This window comes from Pezoporus occidentalis, unplaced genomic scaffold (assembly GCF_034315485.1).
Source record: "Pezoporus occidentalis ecotype Australia unplaced genomic scaffold, CSIRO_AGI_Poc_V1 ctg19, whole genome shotgun sequence".
Taxonomy (NCBI): domain Eukaryota; kingdom Metazoa; phylum Chordata; class Aves; order Psittaciformes; family Psittacidae; genus Pezoporus; species Pezoporus occidentalis.
This window is the reverse complement of record NW_026913748.1, coordinates 5,773,117-5,784,391: the sequence shown is the minus strand read 5'-3', so window position 1 is coordinate 5,784,391 and position 11,275 is coordinate 5,773,117. Positions and strand designations below refer to the sequence as shown.

Sequence of the window (11,275 nt, the reverse complement as noted above, 5' to 3'; positions counted from 1 at the left end):
TCCCTGAGAACTCCCACACATGCAAGCCCTGCAGCAGCCTGTCTCCAGCAGCTCCAGTCCCAGGCTTTGCCGAGCCTCATCCACAGGTCAGAACGGGCACAGCAGAAGTGAACAGCCCCAGGATCTGGTGGTGCTGTTCACACAGATCCTGCTGAGGAGGTGAGCGGGATTTTCAGTGCCAGGTGGGAAACTTGTAGAGGAAATGAGTACGAGACAAGCAGAGATTGCAAAAGGCTAAACCTAAAAGGACCAAGCTGTAGGATAGCCAGAGCTTGAGGTGTGAATGGGAGTACAAAGGAGCAGGTGGTTAGTAAAGGAAGGCCCATTTAAAATGGGAACAAGTCTTAGCCTTACCTGTGAAGTTCTCTTTCACCGATAGAAGCTGTGCTTTTTTTCTCAGGAGCATTTTTACTAGTCCCCCAGAGCTGATCATAAAACAAGATCATAGCTCTGGAGAAGGGCCAGCAGAGTTCAAAGCCCCTGGGTGGAAACTAAAGCAATGCTGACAAGCATTGAGGGAAAATTTGTGAGGTCCTGATCGCTAAAAGCGTATGTTTGGGATGTAAAAAAGTAATGGTTATGCCACCCACACTGTTTATTCTTATGTGTGGAGTTTGGGGCCAGTGTATTGAAACATAAAACAATCTGAACGCTTTTTAGATACGATTTACAGCATTCCTGGACTGACATTTAGCATCATGGCTTGCAGTTGAGCATACTATTCAACAAGCCACCTGCCTCTATAAATGTCACTACTTGGGCTCAAACTTGGTTTATGTCTAACTCAGAGGAGCTCCAGTTCTTTCAGTTCCCACCTGTTTATGGGGAGGTTTCATGGCATAGCACTGAAAAAGACAATTTGTAGAAGATAAAGGTTAAAGTCTTGTGTGATTTATCATGTTTGGGAGCAGTGGAAAGGGGCATGCATTCCAGTAGAGATGCAGGACTGCCCATAGAATAAATTGGTGCTGGCTTGTGCAATCAGCAACCCTGTGAGGAACAGAGAGAATGACCCACTCACCATGAAAAGCAATGGATCACCAGGTGGGATGGCAGGCGGCCTTATGCTGTGAATGCTCCATCCCTGGTGGCGTTCAACACCAGGTTGGACAAAGCCTTGGGAGGCATGGTTTAGTGTGAAGTGTCCCTGCCCATGGCAGGGGGGTTGGAACTTGATGATCTTAAGGTCCTTTCCAACCCTAACTGTTCTACGATTCAGTGATTCTATGTTTTCACATCTGGAGAACTTTGAGCCTTTCACAAAGCACCAGACCTACCCAAAGGGGCTCTCTCTGGATGCAGGGATTTTTCTTTGGTACAGGTACTACAGACAGGTATTAATATGACCACCTCTATGGTGGAAGGGAGAGAACTGAGGGAGGCAGAGGCAAGGTCCTTTCCAACCCTAAACATTCTATGATTCTATGTTCAAATTACCATGTGCTGGAGTGTTCAAACTGCACAATTGCCCACACCACAGTCCCAGAAACTGTACCTATTGAGTGCCTCCACACTCATTACAAGAAATGAAGACAGCACTTGGAGACAAATGTCTGTCCAAGAGCAGCTGCAGCAGCAATGGATCCAGCACCAGTTGTATAAAGAGCCCTTGACCCTGCCTATGTGCTCAGGCAGCTGTATTAGAATCATAGAATAATTTAGACCAAAAGGGACCTCTGCAGGTCATCTAGTCCAGTGTTCTGCTCAAAGCAAGGCCAACTAGGTCAGGTAGGTCAGGCCTTGCTCTTGTTCATTAGGATGAAATGCTGTGCTGGTTTTGGCTGGGGTAGAATTACTTTTCTTCACAGTAGCTCACATGGGGTTATGTTTTGGATTTATGCTGAAAAGAGGGTTGATAATCCAGGGATGCTTTAGTTACTGCTGAGCAGTGCTTACAGACTCAAGGCCTTTTCTGCCTCTCACCCCACCCTACCAGCAAGCAGACGGGGGGTGCACAAGGGGTTGGGAAGGGACACAGCCAGGACAGGCTATCCCCAGCTAACCACAGGGATACACCAGACCATATGGCATCATGCTCAGCACGTAAAGCTGGGGGAAGAAGGGGGGGGGGGACACATTTGGCATAATGGTGTTTGTCTTCCGTTACATGTCATGTAAAGCTTCGAGGAAAGCATGATGGCATGCTTTCCCCAAAGATGGCTGAACACCTGCCTGCCAATGCGAAGTGGTGAATGAATTTTGCTTTGCTTGCACATGTGGCTTTTACTTTACTTATTAAACTCGCTTTATCTCAAGCCATGAATCTTCTCACTTTTATTCTTCTGATTCTCTCCCCCATCACTGAGTGTGAAAGAGCATCTCTGCGGGGCTTAGCTGTCAGCTGGGGTTAAACCATTACAAACACACTGCCATAGCTAATCTGTTGCCTCTTTAAATCACAGACACATATTACCTAGACTTGTGCTCCCAAACCATAATATTTGCCACACAGTCATATGGTGGGTAACAGAAGCCATTAGTAAATTTACTGCCTAACATATCACAGTGGAGCAGACAGAGGGCTCTATCAAACTCTCATTCCTTTGCTAATGTAAAACTGGCATTTTCCTGCTTTGCAGAGAATAAAAAGTGCATACAATATTTTCCCTGGGATGGATCTAGTCACAACAGAGACCAGGGAAACTAGGAGATGTGTATCTCTGGAAAAGGAGTGGTATGCTGAGATAGTTCACAGAGCAATTGGGGGTGCTTCATGTCTCCCTCTAAAATCCCCATATAACTAATCAGGTCAGAAAACTAGTATTTCAGAACAGGGACTTAACAGACATGGCTCTGCTTTAATGAAGCTCTCTTCTACTTGGCACAATATGTTGGTCTGATAGAAGTATTTCTCACCTGGATTTAAACGTTTTGGTCTCTGAAGATATCTGGACTCTTTCTGCAACCACCAATTAAGCTTCAAATACTGCAAAGAAGAGGGAAGCTAAGCCTGTGCCTGTCACCTTGTGCAATCAAACCTAACCACAAATTTAGCTTTCTGGGCTAAATAACAAATAGTTGGTGACAAAGCATGAAAATCGTCTTGATGGCTAGCTGAGCTCTGCCTGACCTAATCTTCCTAACATTCACAGTATTAGAAGATTTAAAAGTTACATGTACGTCATTCTTGAAGATCATGGGATGAAAAATCACACATGATGGAAGTCCCCAGGCATGACTTGTAATGGCAAACACTTGATTTTTGTTGCAAGAGGTTTATAAATGGTTGTACTCCGCTTCTGGAGATTTCCCTCTACAGTTGACTCTTCCTGTGCAGAACATAGTCCTGCAGGCAAAGACTGGGTGATGGCACATCAATTGCAGAAATGAGTTCTTGCTTGGCACAGGCTAGATGAGTGTTCTCCTTTGTACAGCCATTATTTGAACATGTGGGAGAAATGAAGCAGAGACTTCTAGAATCATATGAATTCTAATATATAATGTTAAAATGTCCCATGCTAACAATAATCCTGAGAACAAGCCCTTGTGCTAAAAGTAAGATTGTTGTAGATGAAACTTCACATCCTTCCTGCAAGTGAAGGGAACAACAGGCACAGAAGTAAAGCTCTTGTGCATCAGCTTTGTGACTCTTATAACCAAGGATTGTCACACTGAACAAAGGCATTCTGCCATTCCCTGAATTAAACAGAAACGGAGCCAAATGCAAGACAAAGGTAGAAAGAAGAAGAAAAGGTATCCTGCTAACAAGGGCTTTTCAGAAAACTGCCAAAAGGGGTGCTTGGTAGAGGTTACAGCATCAGAAAATGTATATAGAGATACAGGATCTTCTCTCAAACACTCCTTCCTTGGATCCTCAGCTGGCCTAGGGAATCAAGGTGATGGTGGGTGTTGAGGTCTCTTCTTCCTTGAGTCTGACTGGCATGCATACTCTGTCAGAAGGAACCCACGAACATGTCAAAGTGAAAAACAGATCTATCTTTATTCTCAAAATGTTAGATTTTTAAGCGTTAGTCACCCATAGGATGGTACAGCTGAGGCCAACATGATCTTCTCATGGACCCAAAGGTTGCAGTAGACCGAACCACAGTGTCAGAAGTATGTAAAACCTATAGGAATGGGTTTTGCTATCAGCTTTCCTGAGAAATGCTGGACTAGAAGCAGCTCTCCAACATCATCAGAGAGACTGCACCAATTTAAATAATCACACTTTGCAAAGAGCTTTTAGTACTACAAAACTCTGAACCACAAACTGATCCAAGTTAGGTAAGTAATAAGGGAGCCTCTTTCAATGTCACCCCAACTGTCTCTCTTCCTGCCTTCTGGCTCCTGCAGCAAGTCAGGCACATGGTGAAAAAACATTTCAAGCCAGTGGGTGGCATCCAGTATTATGTGCTGCATGTGTCACTGATAGTTGGAATATATCAGATATTTTTAGCTACTGTAAGCAGTTTAGGCAATCAAGTATTGTAATCAACAGCGTACAGAAGTTCAGCTGTACCAGTTCAGTCAGGGTTTTAAGGACTCAGGTTTTGCAACTCTCAACTAATGAGCTGAGGTGCTCCTTGGTTTGGTGTAGCACAGCCATTTTCAGAAGTATGATCTTCCTGAGAACTCCCCGCTGTGTTCAGATTAGGAGGCAGTTATTTCAGCAATAGCAGCTCTCTGCAAGGAAATAGGAAAGGTAGCCCTTATTGAAGATATTCAGATATCTGCAAGGGTGAAAATCTCTGGGTTCCAGTGGGCCGCAAAGAAACAGTATGTGAGAAATGACAGAGAGAGATTACAGACAGAAAGATTATAGAGCAGCCCAAGCAGGAAGCCAAGAACAAACCTGTGACTGTTGCTCAGCTGAAGGAGCCTGCCCAAGCAGAGGCAGGAGGAGAAGCCAGAGGCGCCTTTCACAATGTCCCCCCGATTTGCTGGGCCATCCTCCCTCCCTGCCACATAGCTGACAGGATGAACTGAACACTGGCACAGCAGTGTCCTCTGGAGAAGAAGCTGCAGATGAAACTGGATGAAGGGGGCTCTGAAGGAACTGCTAAGCCTGGGTGTTTCATGGCAGAGCTCTACCTGAACATGGCAGGCTTTGGCTCTGTGGCAGTGACCTGGGCTTGGTACCAGAGGAAAAACATTTCCCCTGCAAATGAGAGTAGAAATACAGGAAAGAGTTACAAACATGTTCTAAATTGCTATGAAGGAGAAAGCATGAGCTTCGTAACTGTATTAATAACTGTCTTCTCTCTAAGCTTGTGTATATCTGCATGGCCCCTCTTCTTCACTGCCACATTTTTATCTAGACCTTCATACAGGCTGGTCTCCCCATATGGCTTTCCAAGGCACCCATGAAGAGGCAACACATCTGCACCTCCAATCAGTGAATCATTGCAAAGAAGCTGAAATTTGGCAGCAAAGCTTGAGACTGGATGGCACAGGTGCGCTGGATGTGCATCTCTGTACTAGGGCTGAGCAAATAGTTGCAGGGTAGGGATGTGCCTCTACTTTCCCCTGCAGTAACACAAAGTAAATGACTGCAGGTGCCTTTCTCAACCTTTAAAAGACAGTATTTCCCTGTTCAGCCTTTCCTCCTTCAGCAATATGCTTTGTCATCTTGGAAAAGGTTAAGAACATGGGGGTCACAACCCATCTCCTTGAAACCTCCATAGATCCCTCCATTCATCTGGCTCTCCCATTCTTAGATCCTTTGTCAGATGCTCCTTCTTCTCTTATGAATAATAAGCCACCTGCTTCCTTCAGCAAGCAGAACCTACCAGACACCTGCTGACACTGCAATCCAAGCAGACATTGATTTCTCATGTAGGTTCTCCCTTTATATCTCCCTCTCCTACACATCTATAGTTCATGCAATAGAATTTATACCTTTCATACCTTCCCCTCCCACACAACTTTATAGTTCATGTTTCAACTTCTGAACTGCTCTGAGGAAGTGACATACCCTAGCAATTGAAGCTAATGCTACTTCAAGCCGTAGTTTCCAGAGCTAGAAATTGCATTTGGTGAGACTCATGCCTAATGCTTATTGCATTTTCTGATCATGTCCTTTCAAATGCAAAGTCTAATTACCTCCAACTGTCTGAAGCAGAGCCACTTCATTCAAGATTATTGCAATTATCACATTTTGAACAAGTCAAACACCTGCCCTGCTAATCATCTCTGCTCACACAGCCCAGCCAAGCCATTTCACCACTGCCAATCCTCAATTCCCCCTGCCCATCCTACAGGAAGAACAGCAAGACTGACTCAATAAAATCCCAAGCAATATTCTCTATCTCCAAGCTGACCCTGCTTTGGGCAGCAGGTTGACTAGAAACCTCTTAAGCTCCTTTCTAACTTGAGCTATTTAGTGATTCTAAGTTCTCAAACAGGGATAATAACAGAAATTGATAGGAAATCTAGCTCTGTAACATACTCCCAACCACAGGTTGTATGTTTCCCTTCTTTAGGGTTTCCCCCTAATCCTAAAGGGTACGCTAATGGTCACCACAAAGCCCAGAATCTGGACACACAGCCAGGGGCTTGGCACATTCAATCATTCATAATCACTACCTTACCTACCTTTAGGTGTTTCTGTTCAGCAGATTTTCAAGCTGCTCCTGCTGACTGCCTTTTTTCAAGGTCCTGCAACTTTGACATTCATAGATTATCTTTCATAGCACTCACTGATGAACTGCTGACCTGAATGCAGCCTGACAAGTTTCCTGAATGCTGTAGCACCATTTACCTGTGTTAGAGCATCTACAGGAAAAGACAAAAATAAAAAGCGCCAAAATTTTCACAATACATGGTGCAATCAAGGCAACATAACACTCTAAAACAGGAAGAGAGATAACTCATCTCCTGGGCAAGAAAAGGCTGTAATTTACTGTAACAAGACAAAGCCTATACATCAAATTACTCACATTTCAGAATCTCTCTCTTGCACAAGCATCAGCAAAACTGACTATACACTTGCACACAATCAGCAAACAAGAAACAGAGACTTTTATTCTCTGATTACTGAGTGTTATAATCTTCCTGAGTGCTTCTCCTTCCCCTCCAAACAAATCCACCAGGTGGGTGTACTCACATTAGTTGAATTACCCACCCAACCTGGATGGTTCATCTCCCTGAGCCAGCTCTGCAAGAAAAGAAGGAAGCAGGCTTGCCAGGGGGTGATTTAGAGCATCTGATGGCTTAGGAGCACAACTCTGCCTATCCCACACTCTCCTACAAAAGCCTAACAAGATAAGCCTCCTAACTTAAATTAGGTACCTAAAACCAGATGGTGTGCTTATTTTTTCCCTTATGTCCTCATTAGTAATACACATAACAGTGCTCACCTGTGTGTCTTTAATCATACCCACAGTTGGTCATCTTTTCCCCCCTATTTTTCTTCAACCAAAGTGGGGATATTATGAAAAACAGTAAAAAAAAATACTATTGTATAAAACTATATGGTGAAGCAGAAAGCATTCAGGAAAGGAAGCAATGCTTCCCACTGCTTTAATACTGCTTTGGAAATTCATTACATTATGAACTGTTAGTGTCCTGTTAGGCAATCTCCTGCAGCAAAATGAGTCTTGGACTCAGGTGCTCTGTAGCAGAAGTGACCTTGGATGGAAGCCACAAAGACGGCAACAAAACAAACTGGTATATGTTCTTTGGCATTAAGTAGCCAGTGCTTTTTTTCCTGCAGCAGTACTGTCACAAAGTAAAATCTGGAGTTAACAGTCAAGTACAACTTCGTACCCAAATGAAAAGACAAATCTTCCCCCCAGCCTAAAATCAGGAACAAAGCAAGAACATGAAGCTATAAAACTGAGTATTTACAGTTTATAAACAAAGCAATGATATCTTTTTCTTCTTATAGTTAACCTTTGATTTGTTTGCCACATTTCCTGCATCTTCCCCAACCTCTATAGTGACAGAATTACATTCAATCAGAATTTGGGCCCTGAAATACTGAAAAACTTGCTCAAAATCTATTTGAAAACATTTTACACAGTAGTGTATCTAAAGAAAGAAACAGTAGTAAGAAAATTTCATGATTAATAATCCGTGCTTTGTAGTAATACGTATTGACAGAAAAAATTGGATTACTCCATAGTTGTTCTTAATTCAGCAGATCACAGCCCTGAAGATGTGAGTGGAAGACACAGAAATCCAGAATCATGATTAAGTGAGAATCCTTTTTCACAAAACGCAGAAGCTGAAGATCTAAGGTAATATCCTGATGCCTTGGAAGACCACTGCTTCCTAAAGCAGACAGCAAAGAGGAGGCTAACAAAGCCTGATCATAACAGACAAAGATGAACATAAGCACTCTCCCCCATCCTTCCTTGTGTCACAGGCAGCCTGGAATGATTTGCAACCACAAACAGCCGCTACTTCAGCCACACAGTGGCAGCGGTTTTTCAGTATGTGTGTTTTATTAGAAGAATATCAATCACTAAGTCATAGCAAATCCCATTAAACAATCAAGTATGCCTTTGCAGCAGCTAGGAAGAATCAACAGAAAGAACTGAGGCAATCTGAGACTGTAGAATTCTCCCTTCTTCACAGAAGAACCTTTGGCAGTCAGGAAAAGCCCTTCAGACCCTCCAACCTAGTGACTCAGACGGCCCTGGGTTCTGAAATCAGCCATGCTTACCAGAGGAGCACGGTGGGAAAGTATTAGCAACCTACTTACCTTATCTTCATGAGATCAGTGAACCTTTCGATTAACAGTACAAAAAGGATAAATATTGTGTAACTGAGCACCAGGAGTACTAACTCTGCCTTTGAGAATTTCCATGCTTGCTCTTCCAGTGAAAACAATGCTTGGGAGACTCGGCCATGTTGCTGGTGCTGGTGTGTTTTATCTCTACAATGATGCAGACAGATCCTGTCAGTCTTTCTTCAGAACAATAATACAAATGGAGCTAATCATGCTGTTTACCCTGAGTTGATTCTTGTTCGGCAGAATTCAACAACTATGAACCTTGTTGTACCAAGGAAAACTAGACTCCTTGCATCTGTTTAATCTCACTTGATGTCAACACATTTCTGAGTGGTCTATACATAGAAATGGATGGTGATAGCTAGTTCTGTTCAGTGCATGTTCAGATGCTTTTGGTGCTCTCCTATTTCTCTTGTTGCAGTTTCGTTTAACCCCCTGCATCCTCCAGAAAGATACTCATTGCAGGAGGAAAAGGAGACACAGGTTATGCTTTCTCCATACAGACACTGCATGATCTGCTCTACAAGGTGCTGAGAGACAGAAGGCCAATATCTTTAATAAAAAAGGAAAACATCCATTATTTATATGCTGATATGACCTTTACAGACTCTTTCTCTCTTTCTCTTTTACTCTGAATCTCATTAAGATGACTATGGAGAGTATTCCTGATGTGCACACAAATCCATGTAGCTTGAGTTTGCCAGAAAACCCATAAATTCAGTAGGATACTGCATGAGATTGGTGAAGTCCCAGTAACTTAATCAAACAGGCAAATACAGTATTTAAATTATTCATTTAACATCTCTGATAATAAGAGGAAGCAAACACTGATTACCTTTCACCTTTGCTGGGGACCAACCAAGAGAAATGACCATTTTAAGAGATCTGGAGATAGAATTCAGCTTAAGAATGTGATTCTAGGTAAAAGATCAATGTTCTGTCAGAGGGCAGGAGGTGGCAAAGGAGCCATATATTTACTTTGGTAAAAAATACTCTTATAGAACCCATTAAAAGTGGCAATCACAGAATCACATAATGGTTTTGTTTGGAAGGAACCTTAAAGCTCATCCAGTTCCAACCCCTGCCACAGGCAAGGACACCTTCCACTAGACCAGGTTGCTCAAAGCCTCATCCAACCTGGCCTTGAACACTTACAATCACAACATACAGTTTCACAACCAAACCAGCATGTTTGTTAATACCTGCAGACAGGCTACAAGCTTCACAACACTCGTGATACATGGTGCAGATGATACCACAGGTCACCTAGAGTTCTGCTCCCACGTCAACGGGTTCACTTCAAAGACTCAAGAGAAATTAACAGTCAGGATGTCATTCATCAGCTAGGCGAGAACCATTTTTCTACGTGACAGCTCATCATACCAAGCAACCCACAAAAGATACAACTAAAGAATGTCACATCTAGACAGATGAGAATTGCAGCTCAATAGGGGAACTCACTGTTACTAAGCATTTTCATAAATTACATTCTGACAGAGCTTTTCGGAAAAGTATTAGCAGTGATCCAAACATTAGGACCTAGCAAATTTCTTGGGCAAAATCCTGGCTCCGTTAAAACAAATGGCAAAACTCCCAGACACTTCTACAGAGACAGGATTTTAATTTCTCATGCCAGCTGCAACACACTGCTACAGCTTTGGGCAAACTATACTAACTCAACCTCCCCAGTTATAATAGGCCACTAACCACTGCTCTTGGAGACACTGTGGCACAGAAGTGCCCCACACAGAAAAGGGTAAGCATTATCAATCAGTACAATTAAGAATCATAAAATGGTTTGGGTGGAAGGGACCTTAAGATCATCCAGTTCCAGTGCCCTGCTATAGGCAGGGACACCTTCCATTAGACCAGGCTGCTCAAGGCCCCATCCAGCCTGGCTTTGAACCCTTCCAGGAAGGGAGCATTCACAGCTTCCTCGGGCAACCTGTTCCAGTGCCTCACCCAAGGAAGTTGTGCCTGTTAGCAAACAGGCTACTTCAGCAACTCACTGTCAGGAAAATACTCCACTGATACAAATACTGGGCTTGCACTTTCAGCAGGATTCCCACGCACGGAAGACTGGCCTAAGCTCTGGTGCAGAAGCGCTGTCTTCACTAGTTTGATAACTTAAGAATTGTATTTGGCCGATCTGTAATGATATCATCTCCATTAAACAACAGTTGTGTTCTATTGCAGGCAAAGTGTGCATGTGAACAGTTACCTTCACAAATCTGAGATTAACAAACAGACACTGCTACATAAATGCACATATTAACTCTGGATTGTTAACACACACATTTGTTTAAAATGAATTCTGCGGTGTTCTTGCAAGTCAGTTTTATGGCTGCATGAAGAGAGGCTGTAAAATGAGATCAGGATCCTTGGTAGGTGGCATGTTACATTTTTTTTAAGAAATATTATTCCTCCCATAGAAATGCACAACAGATGTAACATTCGACCTAAGCAGTAAGATTTATTACTATTTTTAAAGCAAATTCAGCACAGCTTCAGAGAACACTGTCCAAAATTCTTTGAGCTAGGAAGAGGTTCTTCTTGTCATCGATGCACACTTTGCATTTGTCAATTCTTACCCTCAAA

The 11,275-nt window shown here is 43.0% G+C and overlaps 1 long non-coding RNA gene across 2 annotated transcripts; it reads right to left on the bottom strand.

Annotated features, from left to right (window-relative positions):
• Window positions 1-2,372: 2,372 nt before the first annotated feature.
• Window positions 2,373-7,718, bottom strand: LOC134162578 (uncharacterized). Of its 2 annotated transcripts, none has more exons than XR_009964371.1 (4): window positions 7,046-7,718; window positions 6,535-6,684; window positions 4,793-5,098; window positions 2,373-4,623 (listed from the first exon to the last, which is right to left on the bottom strand). It is a non-coding gene; the product is annotated as an uncharacterized LOC134162578 (long non-coding RNA). The 2 variants fall into 2 exon arrangements; XR_009964372.1 differs by having other exon boundaries at window positions 5,032-5,098.
• Between the last annotated feature and the right edge of the window lie 3,557 nt (window positions 7,719-11,275).